The sequence below is a fragment of the Myotis daubentonii genome, chromosome 4 (genome assembly GCF_963259705.1).
Source record: "Myotis daubentonii chromosome 4, mMyoDau2.1, whole genome shotgun sequence".
NCBI classification, from domain to species: Eukaryota; Metazoa; Chordata; class Mammalia; order Chiroptera; family Vespertilionidae; genus Myotis; species Myotis daubentonii.
This window is the reverse complement of record NC_081843.1, coordinates 48127511-48142521: the sequence shown is the minus strand read 5'-3', so window position 1 is coordinate 48142521 and position 15011 is coordinate 48127511. Positions and strand designations below refer to the sequence as shown.

At 44.7% G+C, this 15011-nt stretch overlaps 1 long non-coding RNA gene across 1 annotated transcript in view; it reads right to left on the bottom strand.

Moving 5' to 3' along the window:
* LOC132232398 (uncharacterized) overlaps positions 1–14684 on the bottom strand; it is a 100889-nt gene extending 86205 nt beyond the window's left edge. The window contains exons 1-2 of the long non-coding RNA XR_009452420.1: positions 14536–14684; positions 13037–13117 (exon numbers count right to left, since the gene is read on the bottom strand). This is a non-coding gene — a long non-coding RNA (uncharacterized LOC132232398). The remainder of the gene's footprint in view (positions 1–13036; positions 13118–14535) is intronic.
* Positions 14685–15011: the final 327 nt, after the last annotated feature.

Below are 15011 nucleotides of genomic sequence, written 5' to 3'. Positions count from 1 at the left end.
GACCCTGCTGCAGCCAGTGCGGGTGGCCCTGCCGCGCGTGGCATCTGCATGCGCATTCCAGTTGCTGCATTAGCAATGGTCTTTCATTGATGTTCCCAGTGTCATCTGCACTCACCACATTTTCAGGGCAACTTTCCAGAGTTAGGGTGTTATTATTTTTGGTGCTGACTTCTTAGTATGAATTGTTTACCTGAAGCCATTCAGCCAAAGGACATGTTTCACTATGAAGAGAATAGGAAACTTCAAGGCACTCCACATGTTACGTAATGGACTATGAAATGAGAGGCACCCAAGTGATAGTTTAATCATTTCCCTTCTCTTATGTAATAGCACATATTTTTGTTCAATTACATGAATCATCAAATTTGCTCTAACATCAGAATGCACTGAAAAGTAGGGGGAAATATATCCTTGGCAATTACCTGCTTTTTAAAAGAAAAAAAAATAGTTAATCAGTTGAGCTTTCTGTGGTTCAATAGTGCTAACCAGCATTTATGTCATGTTCAATGACAGGTTGGTCTGTTTCATTGAACCTTTCTTCCCAGGGGAAAAAATTGCTCTACAATTTCGTGATCACATCCATACCTCCTGCCACATAATCCCGTGTTCCATGCAAGCCTGCCTCCTACGTGCAAAGGCTTGCTTCTCACTTCTGTTGTTTGTTCCTTCTTGTCTCTGCTTTGTGAGCTATGATGCCCTTTCAAAGCAGCAAGATAGAAATAACTTGGGTTGATGTTTCACAACGTTACCTTATCTTCATGAAACACCATTCATCTAAAGGATTCTAAAACATAACTCATAGAACTGAAAAACCTGACATAAATGAAGTCAATGGACAGGTGAGCCCTCCTCACTCCTCAGCCCCACCCACTTTCTCCTCAGCGTTAAAACAAGGAAACATGGTGGTGATTAGATAAAAACAAATGTCAGTTAACCAAATTAGCATCTTTAATTTTCTTCAAAGAGGCTCAGACTCTTTGTGTAGGGAGGACCCTGGGTGGGTGGGTGGGTGGGTGGGAGGGCTTATGATTATTTTGTATGGCTTCAAACACAGTATTTCCTGTACTTCAGTGTAGATAGCACTTCTATGGGAATGCTCAAAACCTACTTCTTCTACAGAACATTTCCTGTAGAGATTTCCCATAATAATTTGGATTTTGGTTTCTCTTCATTAACCACATTGTCTGATAACACCAAACTTCATTCCCACAGGGCAACCCTTGCCTGGGTTGAGTAGAAGTCACCCCTTTTCAAAGGAGTTTGGGTCCCTAACTCTTCATTGTCTCTGCCACTCCTATTTCACTCACTTCGGTTACCTTTACTTTTCTGGGATCTTATATTCCATTGCTCTCACATTCTCTGAACCCCTCTGGGAGTTTTAAGAAGCTTCTATTAGTCAGGGTTTTCCAGAGAAACAAAACACTGTAGGATGAGAGAGAGAGAGAGAGAGAGAGAGAGAGAGAGAGAGAGAGAGAGAGAGAGATGGAATTTAAGGAATTGGCTCATGTGATTATGGGGGGCTGTCAAGTCCAAAATTTGTAGGGAAGACTAGCAGCCTAGAAATTAAAGTAAGAGTTGGTCTTGCAATCTTAAGTCTGATTGCAAGAAAGTCAAGTCAGGCAGGTTTCTATGTTGCAGTCTGGATGCAGAATTCCTTCTTCAGTTTTTGCTCTTAAGTCCTTCCACTGATTAGATGAGGCCCACCCACATTATGGAGGGCATTCTTCTTGACTTAAAGTCTGCTGATTGTGTCAATCACATCGTTAAAAAGTACCTTCAAAACAGCGTCTCACCTAGTTTTGACCAAACAATTGAGCACCAAAGCTTAGCCAAGTTGACACATAAAATTAACCATCATGGAGCTTCAAAGAACAGGGCCCGTTTCTCAGGAAATACAAGGTTAATCACCCCTTACTTCCCTTTCAACTCTCCTCCTTGCCTAACCATAGGGCTCTTTATCTAGTAACAAGACCAGGGAGCCTTGTATTCCTCCAAAGTTAATGATGATATTCTGAGAAACCTTTTGTCTTATATAGTACCCCTTCCCTGAGACAGGACATACTGCAAGGCTGAGCTGCCTGGGTGGGGGAAAGGCCTGGGGTACAAAGACATATGGGAAGCCACATCCTCAAGAAGTATTTCAGAATGTCATGAGCCACTGAGACGTTCTAACTGTGTTCATCAGTGCTGTTACAGCTGAGCCCTCTCTTTTCCTGCCCAAGTGATAGAGTTTTCTTCTTGGCTGTTGTTAATTCTTCAACACTCATTTATTCTTAAACGTTTTTGTGTCCTGACTTCTGCTTCCCATCCCCACCTAACTGAAACTGCTTGTTGGAAATTTCTTGATGATTCATTAATTGGGCCCACGATCTTTGGCCTTCAGCTGCTTTTGGGGTTGTTACCGCATCTTACTTTCTGGCTCTTTTTCTTATGCTCTATTTGTGAGAGAATCTGTTCTATCTGACATCCTAAGTACAGTATTCCCCAACAATCTGCTGTTGTTATTGTTGTTAATCCTCACCCTAGGACAGCGGTTCTCAACCTGTGGGTCGCGACCCCTTTGGGGGTCGAATGACCCTTTCACAGGGGTCGCCTAAGATCATCCTGCATATCAGATATTTACATTACGATCATAACAGTAGCAACATTACAGTTATGAAGTAGCAATGAAAATAATTTTATGGTTGGGTCACAACATGAGGAACTGTATTTAAAGGGCCAGAAGGTTGAGAAACACTGCCCTAGGATATTTTTCCATTGATTTTTAGGGAGAGTAGAAAAGAGAGGGAAAGACATAGAGAAACATCGATGTGAGAGAAACACATTGATTGGTTGCCTCCTGCAGGAGCCTAGACCAGGGCCAGGGCCGGGGAGGATCCTGCAACCAAGGTATGCGCCTTTGACCTGAATCGAACCAGGGACCCTTTGATCCACAGGCCGATGCTCTATCCACTGAGCCAAACCCTCTCGGCGCTAAGGATCCTCAACAATCTTATCTACCCTCAACTTCATCATCTTGATAAAGAAGTTTCCAAAATATTTATCTCTAGCTCCAAACTGTCTCATAAGCTCTAGATTAATATTTTTCTCCATATTTAAGATCTCTCCACTATATCTCATTATGTTAAAAAAAAATCATTGTAAAAAAATTGTGTGTGTGTGTGTGTGTTTCTGATACTGAATGCTCTATGAATGTATCATATTTTCCAAATACTCAGGGTTTCAACTTAAAGTTGAATGGTATTTTCTGGCCATTGTTTTGCCCTGGCCCCCACATACACCTCATTTCCATGCACTATTTATTCTACCAGTATGTTGTCTCACAGTCTCTCACACTGGCCCTGCCCATTATGTTCTCACTGCCTTCTCATCCCTCATTTCCTGTCTTGCAATGGCCACCTCACTGTCCTCACTCCACCCGCAGATGAGCCTCCGGGTGCTCCTAAGCACTTGTGGGTTTCTCATTCCCCACCCCTTACTCAGGTTCTTCCCTCTGCAACGACCTTTCAGGAATTGCCCTTGTATCCAGAGACTTTACTCTGTGCCATTTTAGCATTTCACCATATTGCCTTGTAGCAATTTGTGCGTCTCTAGTTTACCCATGTGACCTTCATTTGTCTTGGAAGCCCCTGTAAAGAGTTTACGTATAATCTGACAGGGCAAACAAGCTTCACCCACCAGTACAAAGTGTTGCTCATAGAAGGAGCTTCATAGATATTTGTGGAAGGAAGGAGTGTACATTAATCTTGCTTCTTCTCTGGAATTTAAACTAAGGGTAAGGACTTTGCCTCACACTCTTCTATTCTCATTCCCATTCCTCATTCCGTTTCCTCTTTCTTCTCCTCTGTTTCAAGTGAAAGCAAGCCAAGACCCTAAACAAAAACAAGCTTTCATCCTCACTCTCCTTAAAGAACAAATTGGAGCAACTATTGCCAGCCCATCTTAAGCACGACTATCTCCCCCGAACAAACACTGGAGCATTTTCCGTAGCCCAAAGGCCCAGGGACTCCAAGGGAAAATGAAGGGGATTTCCCAAGTTAAGTGAGGCTTCAGCACTGCTGGTTGCAAAAACGTTTTCAGATAAAATGTGAAGACCTCTGGATACTTTGTTTATAAAAAAAAGATAAGGGACTCCCCAGAATCTTCCAGATGATTAAGTGAATCTACCCCTTTCATCCCGTTACCACCGTACTATAGACTCAGCCTCCATAACAAAACAAGACAGTACAGTCTTGAAACAGACTGACCCTTTGGCGTAGCAGAAATACTAATGGTAACTGTGAAATATAAATTGCTGGGTGCAGCCCCAGCTGAGATAAGTGAAACAGGGCAATTCTTTAAGTGGAAGCATGTGTTCAATTAATGTGTCATCAAATTCCTCAGGTATTACTGTAATCTATTCTTTTCTCAAAGCCAGTCTTTTTTGAGAGAAAATTATATAAATGCACATACATAGGTTAAGATTTGACTATGCTTTCCTTCCAGAATTTTTATTTTTTTAATTTTTTAAATATATTTTTTATTGATTTCAGAGAGGAAGGGAGAGGAAGAGAGAGATAGAAAAATCAATGATGAGAGAGAATCATTGATCAGCTGCCTCCTGCACACCCCGCACTGGGGATCAAGCCCACAACCCAGGCATGTGCCCTTGACTGGAACCGAACCTGGGACCCTTCAGTCCGCAGGCCGATGCTCTATCCACTGGGCAAGACCAGCCAGGTCCTTCCAGAATTTTTGAGAAACATAATTAGCTACCCCAGAAGCATATTTCCTAGGTCGTTTTTAATACAAATGAAGGGTGAGCTGTAGTCACCGTGCAGGTGCTTTGGCTCTAAAGAGGCAGGGGCTTTTCTGGCCTTAGCCTGACCTGTGGCCAGACAGACATTTACCTAATACAGGTTTCTAGATGTGTGTGTTATTAGAAAGAACTAGAAGCCACGCAGTTGAGCAGGCGTTGGAGGAGCTAAAGGTCAACGATTTAATCCATCAGAGCCTCTGCCTTGCGTGTGCCTCGGGGACCTTTCCTGGGGGTGGGACAGGGTGCTGGGCACTCAGGCTGGCCTGTCTGAGGGGCACTAGGAGCCAGGCATGGGCAGACCCACAAAACCCTGCTCCCATGCGCAGGTACCTGGTGACAGTGATGAAAATAATAAAAACAATACAAGCACAGGCAGTTTCAGGCATTTGAGGGGCTGAGTGCTTCTCAGCTGGCACTCCTTGCTTTGAGACACAAAGGCCAAGTGCTAACCTGCGTGGGGGTTGCTCAGCACACCCACCCTCTCCCCAAACTGCCCATCCCCCAAATCCACACTATATTCAGGTCTTGCAGCCAAGAGACTGGGCCCTGCCTGTAGGAAGGCTTTGTTCACCCAGCAGAGCTCTTTGCTCACTGTCCTGTTCTTGGCCATTGCACACATTCCTGTCTGCCCTGAAGGGGACTGCAGCACCCCTACCTTTAATACCTGGCTCCCAGGTCCTCACTCTGCACCTTCCAGGCACCACTGTGACTCCTCCCAGTGGGCTCCTAGGCCAGGGACTCGCTGTCCTACCTCAAGGCTTTATTCTTGTTGACAGCATAGTGTAAGCATCTTCTCAGTCTCTTGTGGTCGGTATGTGCCCTGCTTTTCTCCTATTGGAAACAGTGAGCTCCTTGAACCTGTACTTCAGGTATTTTCATACAGCGTGTTTTTAAAGGGCATCTGAAAGTATCATGGAGAAGATGGGGTGGGTGGGAAGACAGGAAGAGAGAGGAAAACATGGTAAAGAACCAGCTCATCTACACTAATAAAAGAGAAACATGCAAATTGGTGTCACTCCACTATACTCACCAGCCAATCGGATGAGTATGCAAATTAACCCAACAAAGATGGCGGATAATTTGCATACATAGGCGCCCAGCGGCCTGGGTCCCAGGAACATCATCCTAAGAAATGCCTAAAGAAAGTTGTCATTTTTTCATGGTGAAGGGACTGGAGTTTGTGTTGATAAAAAAACCTTGGTGGCTGCGGTGACTGGCAATGGCTGCAGCAGCAGGGAGATGGGGCTGGTGCCTTCCCCTGATCAGCCCAGTTGCCTCCCACAAAGGGAGGCCAGACGGCGGCTTAGGCCCGCTCCCCAAGGGGAGCAGGGAGCAGGCCTAAGCCATCAGTAGGACATCCCCTGAGGGCTCCCAGTATGTGAGAGGGGACAGGCTGGGCTGAGGGACCGCCCCCCCCCCAAGTGCATGAATTTTGTGCACCGGGCCCCTAGTTTCTTTTCATAATTTCCTTCAAGGCATACAAGAAAGATTCATTCTACCCATTCCCCAGATCGGTCACTGAGGCCCGCAGACTGCAATGAAATCAACCACAGACCCTCTGTGGGTGGGGCCTGGATCTGCACCTAGACTTTCAACTCAGAGCTCTTCCTGAGGAAGATAAGTTGTCTTATGTTCCTTTGACCTATCTAGATATTTCCCCAGAAGCAAGATGAAGCAAAAGAAATAGTTCTATCTGAAAAGGAAGAAACCAAACCAGTTAAATCTCCTCTTTCTGTCATTCATGGTGGAGGTGCCTGAAGAGCGCAGCCAATGGGCCAAATGAAGCCATTTTGCTCAGCCACCCTCCCCCGCTAGTCTCGGTACGTTTCTTTTTCTCCTGTAGGAAGAGTCCAGAGGTTCCCATTGCCTCACTCAGCCGCCAGCACTTGCTGCGTGCTCAAGGGTGCTCAGAGGCCTGCTTCCAAATTCCTGACCAATGAAGCCACCCTGGAGATGTTCTAAGCTGTGGAATGCAAACCTATTTTGCTTGGCAGGCAGGAAAAATCTGCTATTTTGTACCTTATTTTCATGGCTCTAGGAAAATTTTAAGAATGACAAAGTTACTCCCACACCTATCCCCCTCCCCACAGAGAAGAGGAGGTGAAGGCTGGGCTCATTTTAATTTTGTCTAGTAAAACAAAGACATAGGCAGTTTCTTGGACAGAATTCATACCAATAACAAGAGGAGAGGGGCATATTTGGGAAGAGCAAGGTCTGTGTTAGGAGTAAGGGGAGTTAAGGTGCAATTGAATTGTTTAATCTTCCCTGGGCAGGGCCAGAGCCTCCAGGTACTTGGTTGCCGCTGAGTGGGAAAACTCTATGCCTTTGGGGTGGTTTAAGGTCTCCAATATTACCCTGATGTTGGAATTAGGCAGCCGGTGCCAAGACCTCACTCTTAGAAGCCAGGTCAAACCAGGCCTCTTTCTAAACAAGGCCAGGAGCAGAGCAGAGCAGACACCAGAATGTCTGCCAATTCTTAGAGTGGTGTATCCTGGGGCCACAGGACTCAGTCAGCCAGGGCATAGTGGGAAGATGACCTGGGGAATCACCTGCGCTCCAAAGTGTGAGGCCCTGAATTCCACAAAATTCCCAAGTCATTAAAACAACCTTGGGCAGCTTCTCAATCCTCCAAGCAATTACTCCACTGCTCAGCTCAGGAAACTCCTTACTTTATACCATATCTACATTTTGGGGGACGCACTCTTTCCTGACCAGCTCCTGTGGGGTAACAGTATGTTCCAAAGACTGGATGAGCTGCCTGGGTGATGCCTCAAGGGCTAAGGATTTGGATTCTGTTCAAAGGCATATAGCCCTAGGAAGCCACCACCTGGGCTGGCTGGCAGGGGCAAGTTTGTTGAATTTCATTATTTGAATAGATGATCTATTAACATGTTTCAAAACTCAAAATGATCTAAAAAGTTGCATTGAAAAGTCTAACACTCTTTTTCCTACTATCACCCCTTCCATCCCATTCTCCACCACCAAAGTATTGGTTCTTCACTATTTCTTTATGCAAATACAAGCAAATATGAATCTATATTCATTTCCCATCCCTTGCACAAAATGTAGCAAACTAGTTACACTGTTTTGTATTTTGCTGTCAGTCATTTTCTGTCAGTTTACTGCCTCATTCATTTTTGTAGCTGTGTAGTGTTCATGTGGTTCCATCACTGTTCATTTAACTGTCCTATATAGACGGTCCCTTAGGCTGTGTTCAATCTCTGCCATTATAAAACAGGCCACAACGGACCATCTTATACACACATCCTGGTATATGTAGGCAAATATGTGCGTAGGAAAATTCCCAGAACTGAGATTGCTGGATCCAAGAGTCAATGCAATTATCATTTTGAGGGATATAATGCAATTGTCTTCCATGCAACTGGCCTGTTTGCCCCTCACAAGCATCATAGGAGAGTGAGTGCCAGCTTGGGAGAGGCAATGTTTGAGGACAGATGGGCCCCTGTGCTGGGGGCAGCCCTGAAGACCCCTGTGATAGAGAGGTGCTAGTGGCACCCGGAGAGCACTGCAAGAGTCAGGGGGTGTCAAGTCCACTCAGCTTGCTCTGGGTCTCGGAAGTGCTCTGTAGCACGATTGCCCCTGGGAGCCCCCTTTCAGAAAGGAGCCTTGATGAAGAACTCAGATCTGATTTGACATCCTCAAGGCTGATTTTTTGAGCCTATGAGACTTTTGGTGTCAGTGGCTGGAACCCTGGATAGTGACAGGAGGGTAGTGGGGACCGCGGAGAGAGAGAGCACTGGCCTGGGGGTCTGGATTCACGTGTTCTAATTTCACTGCCTTTCTGAGACCTAACTCGCTCTCTGAGCTTCAGGTCCCTCACCTGGGCAACAAATTAAGTCAGGAGAGTCCAGGGAATCAGATCATGGGGATAGAAGCCCCTCACGATCTGTCAAGTACTCCTCAGTTGTTGGGGTTATTATTGCTGAAAGGCAATGTCCAGTCAGAATGCTGAGACCTGTGGATCAAGCAAGGCAAGTGAAGGAAACACAGGCTATGAGAAACCAAGTCACATGGGTCCCTCAGGGGTAACCTGGGTCCTTTGCAGAGAATACATGTGCCAGCCTATTCTACACATTGAAGACAAGTCCTGTGATTGGAAGCGCTCTGACTCCTTCCCCAACACGTCTTGGCCTTTGGCAAGAAGGACATTCTGTTTCTTTGGGGTCAGAGACTAACTCATTTCCCTCTTCAGTGCGATGAGCGCAAAGGCCAAAGCCAGTCCCCTTTACCAAGAAACCACAAACAGCGCTGAGAGTGGCGCCCTTCTGGACCGGGGGGGTGGGGAACATACATCTATGAATATTCATTCACTGCGCATTTAGGAGTGTTCTGTGTAAAGATCCTTTGAAAACTGATGAGAATTGACATAAAAGGGTTTGATTAATTCCTGAGTCAGCTGGCCCCTGCCCGAGAACACATGCAATGGTTGTCATAGAGAGATGGTTTACAAAGCACATGTTTCTGCAGATGTGTGGGCTTGCACTGCAACGGTCTCCCACTCTCTGGCAAGCACAACACAGACTGCGGGATGGGGCTGGGCTCTTCAGAATTAAGCCACAGATCCCAAACCCAAATTCAGCTTCAGCTCCCTAAGGGAGCATCCTCCATGCTCACATTCCCTAAGATGTGAAGTCTGAGTATGAGGGACCTCTACCTGAAGCTGCCGCCTCTTCCTCTCTGCTCACTGAGCTCCCACCTGTCCTAGACGGACCATCTCAGCCTCCTGCCTCCTGTGAAGGCTCCCCCAGCTGCTCTATCTCACCGGGATGCTTCATTCTGCAGTCACCGAACTGCTGGCAGATGCCTCCCATTTGAGAATTAATTACACACCTTGCCACCTTGTCATGTCTCCCTGCATTGTTGGCCTGTTTTAATAATGAGTTTCATTATCATTATTTAACTTCTCACATGTTCTTTCTCGTCCATTCACTCCCACACTCATTTACATTCAGCGAACCTATATCAAGCAGTAACATACCTTGACTAAGTGCTGAAGATGCAACAATAATGATGAAAATAATAATAATATAATAACACTACAACAATATTTACAAACAACAAAATAATAATATTTACTGAGTTCTATACTCTAGCGTCTGGGCTAGACTCTACCTTGCTTAATTCTCACTACCACCCTTGGAAGGGAGGTTTACTATTATCCCTATTTTACAAATGAGGAAACTCAAGTTCAGAAAGGTTCATTAATTTACCTGAGGCTACATTTATTACGTAGTGACTAATAGCACTGTCCCCCAGAAGTGAAGGGAAGAGCAACAAGCATATCTTGCTACCACACAGCTGCCCATGGTCTGTCCATGGTCTCCCCTGCCCCTGGCTCTGCCTGCCACCTCCCTTTATCTGGCTCCCAGTCCAGCCTTTGCCCCTGAGGTTGAAGAGAAGACATCTGGTCACCTGAGCTTGACTTCTCAGCTTCAAGCTGTGAGTCCTCCCTAAGGCTTCAGATGACTTTCCCCTGTTCTCTGGGTCAGTCAGAGGGCATAGAGGGGAGGTGGCACCTGGTGACAATGCAGAGAAGATTGCATTCCAAATTTGAATTCAGGACCGAGTAAAGTTCACAGCAGCAGTGAGGAATTCTTGAGGAAAAGAGAAATAGACTTTCCAACAGTGTCTGTGTCAACAAATTCTGCGGGCAGAATTGTAGAAAGAGGAATAAGGCATGTGAAGGGGGAGGAGGCATGAATTAAAATCCATTTGTTTTGTAAAAGATACCATTTACTACATGTCAGTGAGCTAAGCAATTTACAGATATTATCTTTTCTCCTTACAACACCCTGTGAAGTAGACAATTCACTGTCTCTATTTCAGAGAGGAGTGTCAAGGATTATGTAACTCTCCCCACTCTATGCTGCTGGTAAGTGGCAGAGCCAGGACTCAAACCAGCTTCAGCTGAAAGAAAAACCCATGCTCACAAACCGCCACAATGTACCACCTCATTCATTCGTTCATTCACTCATTCATTCATTGTTGTAATAAGAATTTACTGAGCACCAGTACTGAGCCAGCCAAGACTTGTGTTACACATTGAAAATACAAAGACAAGTAAGACACAGTGTCCTTAAGGAGCTTACAGGCCACCAGGGACAAAGTCCCATCAACATCTCCATGTAGTATCACCCTCAGTTTTAAACACTAGATAAGCAGAGCTAGGGGGACAGTGGAGGGCATGCTACAGAGGTAACAGAACAGCAAAAGTGAGCCTGAGAGAGAGCTGAGATAGCTCACAGTTGGAGGTAATTTCGTCCCTCAGGGGATACTTGGGAATGTCTGGAGGCATTTTCACTTGTCACAGGAGGGGACAGGACAGCAGAGGGAATGTGCTACTTTCATCAAGTGGGTAGAGCCCAGGGATACCCCTAAACATCCTACAGGGTACAGCACAGTCCCACAATGAAGAATTGTCTGGCCTAATTTTCCTGCTAAAAAGCAAGTTGAGAAATTGCTTTTGATATTTAATCTGGACCAACCCCCCTTCATTTTGCAGATAAGAAGGCTGAGACCGTAGGAGGTTAAGGAATCTTGAATCTAAGTAGCCAGGGCACACAGGACTTACTGTTGGGCAGCTGAGACCCAGAAGAGTAGAGCGTGGTGGTTCAGGCTCTGGAGACAGACTGCCCGGACTTGAATTCCATGTCTGCTTCTTACTATTGCACATCTTTGAGCAGGTCACTGAACCTCTCTGTGTTTTGGTCTCTTCATCTGTAAAATGAGGATAAAGACCTCACCTAGGACACAGTGTGGTTGTTCCAGTTATCTGTTGCTGAATGCACACCACCCAAAACACTGAGGTCTAAACACTCGTTTTAGTTTGCTTATAAGATTGTGGGTCAGGACTTTAAACAGGCTCAGCTGGGCAGTTCTTAGATCCATGTGGTGTCACCTGGGCTGGCTGGATCCACGATGGCTTTTCCTTTTCCATGTCTGGTGCCTCACCAGGAGCAATTCAAGGCTAAGCTTAGCTGGCCCCTCTGCCTATCCATGGAATCTCTGGCCCCTCCCTGTGGCTTCTACAGTGAAGTACTCAAACTTCTTAAATGGTGGATAGCTTCTCTGCAAGCATGTCAAACTCGCAGCCTGAAGGCCGCATGCAGCCCACAACGAATATTTTTGTGGCCCAGACAATATAACGGTATGTAATAAATGTTTTAATTAAAAAATTTTGTAACTTAATTTTTACAATATCCTGTTATACATAATTATTAATAACGAACTACAACGTTTGCTAATGACTGGTTACTATAATCGTGTTGCATTCATTTCCCTTACATGCCTTATTTGCAGGTGCATCATTTCTCTCCACTAATACTAGCAGCAAATATTTTAGCAGCTGATTTCCATGTCATTAGTCTTGGACTGACTTGTTTGGTGTGCACAACAGGAAATATTTTGCTTTCAGAGAACAAAAAAAAAATAGGTTTATTTGCGTTATGCTTATTAATTTGTGCAGTTATTCAGTGTCTGGTAAGTTAATATTCAAGAAAAAATTTTATTAAAATGTTCTATTATTTTATGTTAACGATTATTCATTTATTTCAGCCCTTTGTATTCAGCATGTATCTATCGAAATAAACCTATGTTTCTATAAAAATTGAAGCTTTTGACTTTTTGCGGCCCACATAAACTTAAACCTTGTTTATTTGGCCCGTGTTAGCCTTTGAGTTTGACATGCTTGTCCTAGAGTGAGCATCCAAGAGCAAGTTCCAAAGGACAGTTTATAACAGGCACCTCCTAACTTCCACCATATTGTATTGGTCAAAGCAGTCAGAGCCCGGCCAGATTCAAGGGGAAAAGCATCAAAGACTTTGTGACCATCACAAATACACATTGGTGGCTATGGAAATTGTGTTAATCCATATAAAACACTTAGAACAGTCCCAACATGAACAAGCACTGCACATGTTTGCTATGGTTGACATCACCTTAGCAGTGGTAGTACATCCAAACGCCTTGCTGGCAAGATCAGAGAAGCAGGACCTTTCACAACTGACTGCCTCTCTTCCTCCATAACCCTTACAAAGAAAGTGGGGGTTCGTGCCAGCAAGAAGATATAATCCGGACCTGATACCTCAGCCTAGCATGGCAACTCTGGTCAAGGGCAGCCGACGACCTGATGTGGCTCCTGAGGATGACTTACAGGTAAGGGTAAGGAATGTGCCCTTGCATAGAACAGCCAGTTCACCATCAGCTGCCCTGACTCACCATAGGCTTGTGTTGAACACATCTTGCTATGATCACCTCCTTTGCAAGACCTTCTTCTGCTCCATGGTTTCCAGGTAAAGCCTTCAAGAAAAACAAAGATTGCATTTTCCAGCTGTTGTCTGTTGTCCTTTATGGTAAAATATTTCCTATATTTTTCTTTCTTCTCATCAAGATGAATCTATAAAGAGTTGAGCATGCATGCATGCTTTCATTCATTCTCACATTTAAAAACACGTGTTAAGCACTTACCAGTACTGTGTAACAGGCACTTAGCTACACTCCAAGAGTACAAGTTGAACAAGACAGACAAATCTTTGCTGACATGAAGCTAATACTTTAATGGAGGAGCCAAATGACAAATAAGTAAACAAAGAAGCAAATGAGCGAGAGACAGATTCTGATCACTGCTCTAAAGGAAGGGGCCACGATAGAAGGGAAGGTGAGGAGTCTCCTTTACTCAGACGGTAGTTTTGGAAGGGCTCTTTGAAGAGGTGGTATTTGAGTTTTCCAGCCTCTTAAAAATCCAGGGAAGAGAATTCCAAGCAACATGGACGCCAAAGACAAGGACACTGAGGTGAGAAAGAGCTTAATGTATCCCAGGTCCAAGGTTGAGTGTAGAAAGGAGAAAAAGGTTTATGATAAGGTTCAAGTCTAGGCAGGGGTCAGATCCTGCTGGGCAAACTAGCCTGGAAACCAAGTGAAAACCAAACTGTAAAGGGAATTTATTGGCTCAGCTGAAAAGTAGAGGCATAGCATGGGGTTACACTGGCTCCAACAGAGTCAACAGGACTTGGTCTTTTCCATGTCTTAGTCTCCTTTGTTCTGAGAGGGCTTTAGCCCAGGAAGCCTTTGCCTATGGACAAGCTTCTGTAGCTCAGGCATACATACATCATCTTTACAGCCAGCAATTCCCAATGTCCTAGCAATAATCTTATTGGATCAACTCAGATGTGTTCATCTCTAGATCAATCTCTGTGACACAGGAAAAGATTATGCTGATTGTCCATGTTAGTATTCCATACTGACCCTCTGATACAGGGAGTGAAGTAGTCAGCCTGCCAAGATCACTTGCAGTGAGAACCAGAGAGTAAGTGGCATTTAATCTGATAATAGTTCAAAAAGGTTATTTTGACTGCTGGGTAGAGAAAGTTTGGAAGGATTGAAATCAGAGAGCTATTACAGAATGGCAAGTGGGAGAATGAATAAACGCATAATGCACGCTCAACTCTTCATAGATTCATTTTGATGAGAAGAAAGAAAAATATAGGAACTATTTTACCATAAAGGACAACAGGCAGTTGGAAAATGCAATCTTTGTTTTTCTTGGAGGCTATTACAGAATGGCAAGTGGGAGAGATTGGTGCCTCAGACTCTGGGTGGCAGCAGTAAGAGTCAGAGACTTGTGGACAGACTTGAGACTCTATTTCTGATGGAGTGGAGGTGGGGAAACAAGTGAAAGAAGAAGTCAAGCATGATCCCCAGGGTTTTGGCTTGCTCACCTGGATGAGTCATGATGCCATTTACCACGAGGAGAAGGACATGGGAGGTGGAAGGCAGGGACAAGTGAGGAGGGTAAAAACCAAGAGTTCCATTGTGAATGTGTTCAGTTTTAGATTCCTGTAGGAGATGTTGAATAGGTAGTTGAATGAACAAGTCTGGAATATAGAAGAAAAGGAATCATCAGTAGATAGACATTATTTAAACATGAAAGACTGAATGAGATCACCCAGGAGAGCGTATAGATAGAGAAAAGAAGGGGGCATTCATGCTACTTCCCCAACAATTGTTCCACACTCCCCAAACTGTTTTACTTGGGTTTTAGGCAAATATGGGCTCTCCTACCCCTAGACTGTGTGTGTGTGTGTGTGTGTGTGTGTGTGTGTGTATGCATGTGCCATTCCCTCTGCCTGCAATGACTTCTGTTCTCTCCCCTGTACCCCCAAATAAGGATCAGCTCAAATCTCCCGTCTATAGC